This window comes from Oreochromis aureus, linkage group 6, assembly GCF_013358895.1.
Source record: "Oreochromis aureus strain Israel breed Guangdong linkage group 6, ZZ_aureus, whole genome shotgun sequence".
NCBI lineage: Eukaryota > Metazoa > Chordata > Actinopteri > Cichliformes > Cichlidae > Oreochromis > Oreochromis aureus.
The window spans coordinates 36084258-36097614 of record NC_052947.1 but is presented as its reverse complement, the minus strand read 5'-3'; positions in this window follow the sequence as shown (position 1 = coordinate 36097614).

Here is a 13357-nt window from a genome sequence, read left to right as displayed (position 1 = left end):
CTTTCTGTTTAATAGATGGGATAGACTAAAATGCAACCTGAGGATCAGTGTACAATTACATGTATATTTTGATTAAAGGAAATTCATCATGTATCATACCACAGAACAACCACAATTAATGTGGGTTACATATACTATACATATACACATTCAGAATATTGTTCTTCAGTACAGAGAATCCTCAAAACACTTTTGATCACAGGAGCTCATTGACACTAAATATTCTCTGCTTGCTAATAAATGAATTAGAATAAGCATAGATGATCCCTAACACAGTTAATGTAGTTAATACATACAATGTATGCTACAATCAAACCAAACTACTTCATGGGGTTGTCAGTCATCTCAAGGCTAAGACTTTAAGGAGTGTTTCAACATGAAGATGATGAAAGTGCAGTGGCAGATTAAATGATAAGACATTAGGTGATTCAGTGGTTAAAATTCTAAAGGTAATGTTAAACAACAACACAGTCAAACAAGCTAATAAAATATCTATTAAATGATGGTAGTGATCAAACTAAGAGATGATTTCATTATCTTGTTGACAGTGATAGTAAAAGAGACTATAAAGTAACTATAGTTACAATTAATATTACTATGGTAATAGTTACTATCACATTTGGGAGCATTCTTCTCAGGTCTGCATACTAGTGCATGTGTGAGAATAGCTATAGAAAGCATTTTTGAAGCTCCAGAGGGAACAGGAGGAAATTAGATTTTGCCAGAATTACCACAAGTTACATCAGTTGCATCTGGATCAGTTTGGGGTGAAAAGTTTGCCCTGACATCTTCCTTGTGTAAGAGTAGGTAATTGTCCAGAGAATTCCCAGCTGCCGTATAATTTAAAGGCATCTGAGATTAACAGTCTTCTATGGAAGAACAGTTCTGGAAGATGCCCAGATGTAATTCTCACCACACTGTCCAGACTAAATAAGTGAACAAAATTATTTTGCTTTGTTTTGTAAGTTTATATCAGGTTTATATCAGATTTACAAAGCAGAAGAAATAAGTGTTACCCCCCAAACCCCCAAAAACACTACTAGCAGTGACTAGTAAAATCTACTAAGAACAGTACAAATTCTCATGCTGTTTCATGAAACAGCACAAAAGCTTAAACCTAAGAGATCTATGTAAGGGAATGTGAAAAAAAATGTTTTATGAAACATCACACACAAAATTGTCATGTGTTATGTGTTTTATATGATATAACAATACATGTTAGTAGAGGAATGTATGTGGCAGGGACTAAACACAATCGCAGACTTTAGAGGGAAAACCAGCACACCGCAGACCACGGCCTCTCTGTGTGAGGATCTAAACGTATTCTACGCTAGATTCGACACAGCGAACACCAGGAGACCAGACAGTGCGCACACTGTGTCTGAGGAGGATGTGCGGAAGTGCTTCAGGAAGGTGAATGCACGCAAAGCTACTGGTCCGGACGGGATTCCCGGCCGCGTCCTCTCGTCATGCGCGGCTCAGCTGGCTGGAATTCTTACACACATCTTCAACCTTTCCCTCTCTCTGTCTGTAGTCCCAGCCTGCTTCAAAATGGCCACCATCGTCCCTGTACCCAAATCCTCCACCATCTCCTCATTGAACCACTGGCGACCTGTAGCCCTGACCCCCATCGTGAGCAAATGCTTCGAGAAGCTGGTCAGGGACTTCGTTTGCTCTTCACTACCCGACTCACTGGACCCCCTACAGTTCGCATACCGCCACAACAGGTCCACTGATGATGCCATAGCCCTGACACTACATACTGCCCTGTCACACCTGGAGAAGAGAGACACGTATGTGAGAATGCTGTTTGTACAGGGTGGGCCATTTATATGGATACACTGTTATAAAATGGGAATGGCTGGTGATATTAAAGTCCTGTTTGTGGCACATTAGTATATGTGAGGGGGCAAACTCCTCAAGATGGGTGGTGACCATGGTGGCCATTTAGAAGTCGGCCATCTTGGATACAGCTTTTGTTTTTCAATAGGAAGAGGCCATGTGACACATCAAACTTATTGGTAATGTCACAAGAAAAACAATGGTGTGCTTGGTTTCAACGTAACTTTATTCTTTCATGAGTTATTTACAAGTTTCTCTTTGTTCACAGCCATTGACATGTCGAAGAGGTTAACACGTGAGGAGCGGATCGAAATTGTGTTGATATCTGGTGAACGCAGTAACCGGGTCATTGCAGCAGATTTCAATGCAAGACACCCTACGAGACCACCCATCTCCCATGCTACAGTTAGCAAACTGCTTGCTAAGTTTCGTGAAACTGGTTCAGTGTTGGATTTGCCAAAATGTGGACGCAAGAAAACTGTCACTAATGAAGAAACGTCAGTGGCTGTCCTAGCTTCATTCAGCAAGAGCCCACAGCGTAGCACTCGCCGCATGTCACTGGAGAGTGGCATTAGTCGAACATCCCTTCGGCGGATATTAGCTACTCACAAATGGCAGCCTTACAAACTCCAGCTACTGCAGGATCTCAACGAGGATGACCCAGATCGGTGCACAGAATTTGCAGAATGGGCAAAACAAAAATTGGAACAGGACCCTTAGTTCACGCAGAAGATTTTGTTCAGTGATGAGGCAAACTTTTATGTGAATGGTGAAGTTAACAAACAAAACCACCGCTATTGGTCTGACACTAACCCACATTGGATGGATCCCTCCAAGACTGTTGGAACAACAAAAGTGATGGTTTGGTGTGGTATATGGGGTACAACGATAGTGGGAAAAAAAACAGGGGCAGGGATAGCTCAGTAGGTAGGGTGTTCGGGGGTTCAAATCCACTGAACGACTACCCTGAGGTACCCTTGAGCAAGGTCTCTACACACTGCTCCCCAGGCGCTGGATTGGTAGCTGCCCACTGCTTCTCTGAGTGAATGGGTTAAATGCAGAGAACTAAGCAATTTCTTACGGGATTAAAAAGTATACATTAAGCAGGGTACAACCTGGTGTTAATATAATTTTACAGATTTAACACATATTGTTTGAGCTTAAAGTCTTCTGTTGTTTAAAATGTTTGATTAACAGTATTTTTCCTTTTGTGTACTATACATAGTACGTGTTGATTAGTGTAGAGAGCTGTTGCATGCATTTGCCTAACAGGAAATATAACTGAATTGAACTGGTTAAAAATTTGGATGGATGGATAAACGGATTGATGGGGTGTACTAACTTGAACTGAACTGAATACAGATAAATTGAATTAAGACACATTTGATACATATTTAAAGAGGCTATGTCTTATTGCCTCATATCAACATACAACAGTTTAAGATGCATTTTTTAAGATAGATAATTTGTAGTTTGTAGATGAGGATCATTTTAATAAGCCCTTTCATATGTATTAGTAGCAAGTTAAGAATAGAGAGTGACAGCTGAAATATCCCGTTGTCTATTTGGAAATCTTTTTACTTACCCTAATTAGATCTTTTCCCTGAGATAAAACTGGATCCATAAAAAGAGGTCTGGAACTAAGTTGCAGAAACATCTGAGACTTTGAAGTGGCTATAACAAATATGAAACTCAAGCTGTGCTTGATGTAAGAAAAGCTCAGTCATTACTACCTCTTAATATTGTGATTGTTGTCAAAGCATTCACATAATTTATTATCAATTTATAGCACTGCTATGAGAGGGCTTTATCTTCATTTCTATTCAAAGTGTGCTTCTGTGTTAAGCAAGGCAAATACAGCTGAGCTGAGAGACTCTCTCTTCAGCCTCTGCTCATTTAGCTCTATACGACAAAGGGAGATGAGTTGCATTTTCGGATGCATTCATTATTTCTCCTCTGTCTCTCTTCCTCCTCTCTCTCTCTCTCTCACACACACGTACTCTGTCCTTGCTATTAAAATCTGTGGGTATTTTTGTTCCCATTAAATGAATTATACCCATTACTCTCTCTGACAACTCAGCATTGAGTGTGTGCACCCCGATTTAACATTGTTCTAATTCCTCTCACTATTATTGCAATAAAGCATTCATCATAATAATTAACCATTTTGACATCTAATTTAAGCTAATTAATTTAAGAGAAAGAATGCTTGTGTTATATGGAGTTTTGTGAATTGCTATGAAACTTCTGATAATCATGGGGTCAGAATGAGTGTTGATAAATTTCACATTCTTTGGAACTACAGAAAAACACACATTCGCACAAATGTGACATGGGTCACCTGTCCATTAAAGGACAATGACATTGATCCATCTTGGTAATGGCAGTAATGGCAGATTCCTGTGAGCGTAGCTTATGATGACCATTCTTCTGTGTGCCAACCTAATGATAGACACTTGAGTGAAATGCTCTATTCTTAGATTGTTAGCACCATAATCTATCTGGATAGAGGCAATCTAGCTTTTCAAAATCAGGCTATTGGTTTTCTCTGTATTGCTCTTCTGTTATGGATCCCTCCAGGCAGCACATTGATGTACTATAATTTGCGTGTCTTTGTTCTCTGCATTTGGCCAAAAGCTTCTTTGTTCGAAGAGACAAGCGATCGCAAACAACAGTAGGCAGATATTGTTATTGGCACATTGTTTTCTTTATGATGAAGCAAACTCTTGCAAAAAGCGCATTTTGAATTCACATATTGATTCTTTGAAACCCAAGCCTAGAAAATATATAGTTATTTTGCCAGGTTCTTGGTTTGCTTTTGCAGTGATTGGCGTTGAAACAAGAGCCTAGTGCAATAATAAAGCACATCTGATGAAGACGTGTAGATTTTTATGTCTGTGCATTACCAGACCTGCCTACCAGCTACTGACCGAGTGACTCAAAGGTATCACAGACAACAGTCGTAGTGTATCAGATTAGTGAGCATGAAAAAACAAAACAGCGAGCACACCACTATGTTTCTTTTGCTGTCATCAGAGCCTGCTTTTTTGAAAGCAGAAACACCATTAAATGATATTTAATATGACATGTCTTCAGCAGTACTCAGACAGGTATATTTATCATGCACGCTAATAGATTAGGGAAACACTCATTTGGTCTCAAGTAGCACAAGTCATTAATTAAATTCTCTTCTCAAGTGATTTTTCAGCATGCTCTATAAGCACAACAGTGATATATACTTGTGTCCCAAGCACAAAGTCAAACTGCAAATAAAAAATTGTATTCAAGGCATATAAAGTGAGGTACCTGTTGTCACATCAGACAGGCATATGGATATTCTTGTTGAGTTTCCACACATTGCAAAAATAAATAAATAAAGAATATGTATTGGGAGACGCCCCCTAGAGTGGTGGAGATTGGCCGAGCTAAGATCCTGTTGGACTTTCAGATACATATGGCCAAAATGGTGGTAAATAACCGGACATAGTGGTGGTAGACAAGCCGTAGTGATAGATGTAGCGATACCAAATGACAGCAACACTGGGAAGAATTAACACGTGAAGTTGGAGAAGTACCAAGGGCTCAGAGAAGAGCTCGAGAAGATGTGGAGGGTGAAGGTAACAGTGGTCCCAGTAAGCGAGTGGCTCCAACAGCTCACAGGAACAACATCAGAGATCTGTGTCCAGAAGAGTGCAGTCCTAGAAGACTGCAGAAGAGTGCAGTCCAGCTAAGATACTACGCAGGGCCCTCAAACTCCCAGGCCTCTGTTAGAGGACCCAAGCTCGAAGGATAGACCGCCCGCAGGGGCAAGAGGGGAATTGTACATACATACATATATATATCTATATATATATATATAGATATATATATAGATATATGCAGTGCGTATAGAATCACATTGAAGTGACACACTTTATTATATACTCCAGTCTGTCACAAATGTCTGCTTTAATATGAAATGATGTTCAACGTCCACAAATTTAAAATTCTAACGAATTTCATAATTCATAATTAGAAAGTTATCATGTAGGCCTTTAATCATTTTTTTAAACATATTTTTAAATACTGCAGTTTATGACTTGAAAAACTACTGGTATTCCCTTTAGTATAACCAGTAGTTTAAGTTTAGTGATGATTAGCAAATCTTAGGTTAAACTAAGATGGTGTCCAGTACACAGAAACATCAGTCAGTCTCCACATCAAAGCCTCACAGGCTCACTAGCATTTTTAAATGATTGTATTTAACCACAGCTAAAAAGCTTGTTAAAAAAGAAATGTGTTTTTATGCTTGAAATCCATTTATTTGGAGCTAGTTCACTGACACCCTGCCCTTCCCCTCCTCTTTTCCCACCACCACCATCATCAATATCAACCCTTCAAACTAACCATGTTTCAGAGTCACTTTTGCACTGAGTTCTGTGCCTCTCACAGGTACTACAAAACAATGACTCCATTTCAGAGACTTGGGTTTTTCATTCCATTTTTAAACTCAAGTACCTTTCCGGAAATCCATCACAGGCTGAGATACATAAAGTTTTCTGTTCAGACCTGACAATGTTCTCAATGTAGTCTGGGATGAAATATTCGGGTGTTTGTTACTAGTTCCTAAGGTAAAAATGGAGGATATAATATGGGACAATATTTTTAATATTTAATATTAATATTTTTTTCACTAATTTCACAAACTATTAGACAAAGAGTTGTATTTCTGAATTTTTAGACAGATCTTAAATCACAAGTGTTCCTAAATTAAGTGGAGTTCATGTTAAGGACAGAAACATTTTTTGCTTAAAATATGCTACCGAGTATGAAAACCTCTAATTAAATAGAGCAAAAACATAAAACTCTTCCTGGTAAACTGCTCCTTTATTATCTAGGTTTGCTCTTGGGTTGCTCTGGCACGCTCCAACCCCCCATTTCCCAGTCCTGTTATTGGTTTTATTGTCTCTTGACCACTGTAATATTTGTGGAAACTGTCTCCTCTTGTGGTTTTGTTTTCATGCAGCTCTCTGTAGACCAAAACATGGGGTTTTGAAAATTATTTGTTTTTTCTTTGTCTTTCTGCTTTTATTTATGTTTATTTTAGATACAAAGGTCAACTTACTCCCCTTGTGATCTACTCCTGTGAAAATAGTTGCAAAATATACATATGAGCATCTAAAGTCAATTTGACCAGGGACACCTGCATCGTATTGCTTGTATTTTTTAACATATTTGTAGTTATAAAGAATTATTATATAGCATAATTTGTATTTATTGGACATGTATGATCTAATGCCTTTTAATCTTTGACCCGTTTGAGAGACAAAAAGGCAGAAAATCATTAACTGATTGACTTTACCATTGATTTTAAACCTGTTCAACCGAACAGGTTTAAAATCTTTGTAAATTTTCAACACTAAATTACTGAAGTACCCTTTCAAGAGGATTCTGGTGATTGTTTTAACTGTGACTGTGCTTCCAGCAGTGGTGTGCACGGGGGATGGATGATTGCCACCATTTTGCCAAATTGTTTTCTTAAACATTCATTTATCAGGTATGTGTGTACACTGATGTAATATTTTTGCCCTCCATTTTTGCCTTAATATAATAGCTGGTGACAAAGGGGGCACCTGGTGTGGTCAGGTTAAGTAGCCTGAAAGTACTTTTGCTTTTGACCCAAGTGCCCTTCTAATTAGTTCAACTGTCATCCTTCTGACCTTAGGGCAAAACATAACCTTTTCCCAAATGCTGCACACTCCATTTTATTATTTTTACTTTTACCCCATTAGTGTAGCTGTTTTTATCACTGCCCACACCAATGAGCAGCATACATACATTTCCATACAAGCTTGAAATCAGAGAAAATATTCCAGCTGGACTCACGCAGTCAAAATTGCCCACACATATCACAGGAAAAAAAAAAATCTCATGTCCTTTTCAATGTAGCGTCCTGTTGCCATTTCCAGGCATGCTTATCCATTAGTGCCAGGGAAAATGATGGGATGTGCAAGTATGTGTGTGGGGTGGGCACACACAGGTACAGCACAATGTTCATGACTTCGTCTGCCAGACTTCCGTGGCTAACTGCATTAGTTCTGCTTCAGTCACAGTTGGAGACCCCACGGAGGAAGAGACTTAGCTGCAATGAGCCACCCAGGAGAATGCAACTGATCAACAGTGTTTACTTCTGAACAAAATTTGTGTGCACTCGAAGGGGCCTCTGTCTATATATGTGCGTTTTGAGCGTGTACTTGCTTTCATAGTATTGTCAATATCTGTGTGCATCTGTGCAGGTGTATTCTTGGGAGGTGTTTGAAATGCAGAGACAAGAGTATTTCTGAAATTGGAATGTGGAAATGGTTTGGCATACATACGCAGGGATTTCAGTGTCTCGCTGTGAGTGTTTTTCAGGGAGATGATTATGGTTTATTAGTATGGGACTGTACAGCCCTTCTAACTGATAGTCAGATGTCACAACGGCTGTTGCATGAAATTCATTGACTTTATAAGGAGGACATGCTGAGTTTTGGCTGGCAGGGGGGCACCGACAGCTTTGTAAATGTTTGGGAGATAAAAAGGCTGTGTGACTGTGGGCCTGTGTGTCTATCTGTGTGCATGTCTGGCTAGGGTGTAAACAATGGCTAAAGAAGTCTTGATAAAATGTCACTAGGGCGCTTGACCTTGTTTGACAAATTAAGGAGCAAATAAATAAATCAGCTTGAAATGCATCACCGCAGGGTGGTAATACATAAATACATACCGACACACAGACACACACAAATAAACAGATTAATGCAAAATGTGGGGGTCTAAAATTTTAGGATGTAGTTTCTAGTTTATTTTGAGTTACTAGGTTGATAAAATGCCTGGATTTGACATGCCACTCAACTAAGACCATGTTATTTTTTTTCAATTAGATTTTTCTTGCACCAAATCACAACAGCAGTTGGCCCAAGGCACTTTATGTTATAAGGTAAAGACCCTAAAATAATACAACAGAAGGTGGAACACTGAAGGATCTGCAGATCAGCAGAAGCAGCTTCAGTCCTCTCTCTACACAGGATGTGTTCAGGCACTGTGCTGTGCATAGGTCATTTGATAGTGCTAAGCTCTACACACAGTCATTGTATTTACAAGAAAAATGACTTAATTTCACATCCTCTAGAGAGAAAATTACAAAGTCAATATGATAAGAAGGGTGTCTCATTGTCAACTATATATATTCAATTTTGTGTAATATACTGGGATATTTATAATTAGAGGTATTTGTATTTATTGGACTATTTTGTTATATTTTGGTAACTTTGTAATGTATTATATTTTTAAATTAACTGTAGTAGGTTAATGTTCTTACTGTCTTGGAGCAACTGTGACCCCATAATTTCCTCTGGGATTAATAAAGTATTCTGATTCGGATTCTAAGGAATACACTTAAGAATTAACATAATCATTACCCTAGTACCAGATTGGGTATACCCTCAACTGAGACTGGTAAATACCTGCAGAGGGTAAGGCAAGTCCTGAGGAGTCAGCTAAATAGAAAGAACAAGATCTGGGAAATCAACACTTACACCCTGCCAGTGATCAGCTACCCCACTACGATAATAAGATGTCCAAAGCAGGAAACAGAAGCCACTGACATCAATACAAGGAAGCTCCTGACCATGCATGGAGGGAGGGTTTAACCCCAAATCCAACACCCTGAGACTGTACGCTAAGCGAAGGAATGCCGAGGACTGGTGAGTGTCAGAACCACTGTCCAGGATGAGACAACAAACATGCGTACACAACTGACTGTGTGCTTAGTGAATACCTCAGGCAGCAGAAACCCAAGAAAGCAGAGGAGCAAGAGAAGGAATCATCATGGAAGGACAAGCCCCTGCACATTATGTACCATCAGCTTATAGAGGAAGTGACTGACATTCAGAAATCCTACTAGTGGCTGGACAAAGCTGGACTGAAAGACAGCACAGCGGTACTGGCCATGGCAGGACAGAAACAAGCTCTGAGCACAAAATCAATAGAGTCAGGGGTCTACCACACCAGGCAAGACCCCAGGTGCAGGCTGTGTAAAGATGCCCCTGAGACAATCCAGCACATAACAGCAGGGTGCAAGATGCTAGCAGGCAGAGCATACACGGAACGCCATAACCAAGTGGCCGGCATAGAATACAGAAACATCTGTGGCGAATATGGCCTGGAAGTTCCGAGGTCAAAGTGGAAGAATGACTGAGCCAATATTCTGTGGGACTTCCAGATACAGACAGACCAATTGGTGATAGCTAACCAACGAAACATAGTAGTGGTGGACAAGTGGAGGAAGACGGCCGTAGTGATCGATGTAGCGATACCGAATGACAGCAACATCAGGAAGAAGGAACACGAGAAGCTTTAGAAGTACCAAGGGCTCAGAGAAGAGCTCGAGAAGATGTGGAGGGTGAAGGTAACAGTGGTCCCAGCTTTAATCGGAGCAGGTGACTCCAAAGCTAGGTGAGTGGCTCCAACAGATCCCAGGAACAACATCAGAGATCTGTGTCCAGAAGAGTGCAGTCCTAGGAACAGCTAAGATACTTCGCAGGGCCCTCAAGCTCCCAGGCTTCTAGTAGAGGACCCAAGCTTGAAGAATTGACTGCCTGCAAGGGGAATTTTATATCATGCTGACTTTAAATAGTAAAAAGAGCCTTTCAGTTAGTTTATAGCTTTTTTTAATTATTAGTTTTGCTTTCAATTTTGATTATTATGTCAAATAGTTTTGATTCCTATGATTCAATAAATGTCACTATTGCTTATAACACTGACTCAAAAAATGACTTTACTTTCTGTAGGTTTACTGTGAGTATAGACTATTAACATTGTGTATAATTTTAAATTATTTGAATGGCACCGTTTAATAGTTGTATTGGAAATTAGCATGTTTTTTAGTCTTTGAAAAGTGATCAGGACTGATTTAGCTGGAATGGATAACACTAAATTGTTTTAATTGAAGCATTTTAAATACACTTAGGCTACGTTCACACTGCAGGCGAAAGCGCATCAAATCCGATTTTTTCAAATCCGATCTGGGTCACTTTCGTATGTGGTACTGAATCCGATACATATCCAATGTTTTAGAAAGCGACTGCTGTGTGAACGGTCATGTCGCATTAAATCCGTCTTTTACGTCACTGACACAAGACAGACGCCAATTATCAGCGCCGGAGAAGACATCGCGAACGCTTCCTGGCCATCCAGTGTAGATGACAGTGAAACTGTTGGGAAGACAACGTGAACATTTTATTTGTACTGTATAATCTGCAGATTCTGACAGAAATCTGCAACTATCCTTTGAAGCACCGCTCCTCTCTAAAACAGCAATAAGGATAATTATTAGGTTATTTACATTATTATGTAAATAACAGAATAATTTAAAGCAAAAATTGGGAAACGTAAAGTCCGAAGTCTTTATATTAAGGGCCATCAGTCAAACAATATTGTTTGCTCTGGGTCTAAACAGAGCGCGTTGTGTGTGACGTCTTCTTTTGCGCATGCGGGCCGCTTTGAGCGTTCACACTAGAGCGCGTTTGCTGTCACATTTTATTTGTAGTGTGAACAAGCAGACAAAAAAATCGGATTTGATAAAAAAATCGGAATTGAGCATTAAGACCTGCAGTGTGAACGTAGCCTTAGTGTGCAGCATGAATCTGTAACCACTCAATGAAATACACTGCCATTCAGCAACTCTGGTGTTAGCTAGCTGTCTGTCAGAATGGGACTGTTAGCTCTGTTTAGCTGTGATATTCACTGACAATGTTTTCTTTTTTCACGCATATAGGAACCACACATTTTTAGGCCTTTGTGAAAATTACTGTCACAAAGGCCTAAGGCACACTGTAAAACCTAATAAGTTCACAGAACTCAAAAATTGTTGTGTAACAGATTACACAACAATTTTTTAGTGATGTTTTTAAAAGTTTTAAGTTTAACTAAAATAAAAATTACAGTTGCAGTTGCCTTAAATCACCTCAATGTTAACTTATAAATGTTGATATTCCTCAACTTATAATTAGGGAGCAATAAACTCAAAATGTTTAATATTTTTTAACTTAATTAAGGTGGAAAATACACTCAAAATATTTTACATATTCCAACTCATACGATGTGGGAAATAAACTCAAACTTTTTCATATTTTCTAACTTATAATATGGGAAATAACACTTAAAATCTAATAAATATTTTTAAAATACTGTGGGAAATACATTTACTTAATAATTCTAAACTGTTTGCCCAGTAAATTATAATCAGCTAAAAGTGTTAGAAAACATGAAAGTAACAACACTAACAATTTAACAACTTTTTTATTAAACACAATGTGCTTTTAAAAGGCACAGATAACGGAGCTCACTCATAAAAAAAAAGTGCTTCATAAATAAAACAAAAGAAAAAGACTCCAAGGGTCTCCATCTCAATTCTAAAATTAAATAACATTTTCAGTATTAACAGCAATTGCAGCTATTAGAACATTGAGGCATTTAGCACTTACTGTACCTTGACAGCTGCAGCTCACTTATTTTAAAAATACATAAAAAAAAATGTACTGGTTTCCACTGCTGTACTTCATAGGTAACAAACATCAAGGCAGTGCATTAAGGTATTAGGCAACAAAACGTTAAACATGAATAGTCCACGAAATGAGCAGTCATTCACTTTAAATTTGAAGTAGAAGAGCCAAATGATTAGGAAAAAAAAAAAAAAAAAGCTTCCTCAATACTCAGCTCAACAAGTAGTCCATTCTGAGTGATTCACTCATTGAACAAATCATTCTTCAGCATCAGTCACAAGTATTTCATCCTCAACGACAATGCAGATGCTTTTGGGACTGAAGAGGGCCGAATCAGTAGTGTCATCCATGACAACTTTCAGCAGAGCCACAGGAGTGACAGTGAGGTCTGGACCATCTGCTGACTGCAAAACACAAATAATACAACAATGAGTTCAGCCCCTCAAGGACACAAAATCATGCTATTGATTAGAGGTGTGAATCTTCATAAGTCGCACGTTTCTTTTAGGATTATAATGTCAACGATTTAATTTGGTACATCATGATGCATTACAATAATCTTAATTTGGGTTTGGTTTCAAAACATATGTTTAAATAAATGTTTTCAATAATAAATATATGTCAAGATATTTGCTTTTGTTATTTACCAAACATTTCTCTGACCACAACATGGCACCTCCCAAAAATAGAACACTTGAATTTTAAAAGGGACAGAGTTTTTATCTGTGGATTTGTTTTTGTTTAATAATCTTTCAACTATTTTCATGTTTTCTGGTTTATGCGTAACAATCTTCTTGCAATCTTATTCAACAATAGTTGATATATGGGAGAAAACAAGTCAGATGAGGACAGTTTTGAACCTCCTTCCTGATATACACCCTGGTTCTCCTTGAGTTCTGAGTGATATATTCGACTGAACAGCTAGGCAAAGGGGTTGATGCTGAGGGCAGTACACTTACATCACAAGTCCTGAATAAAGTGGAGGCATCTTCACG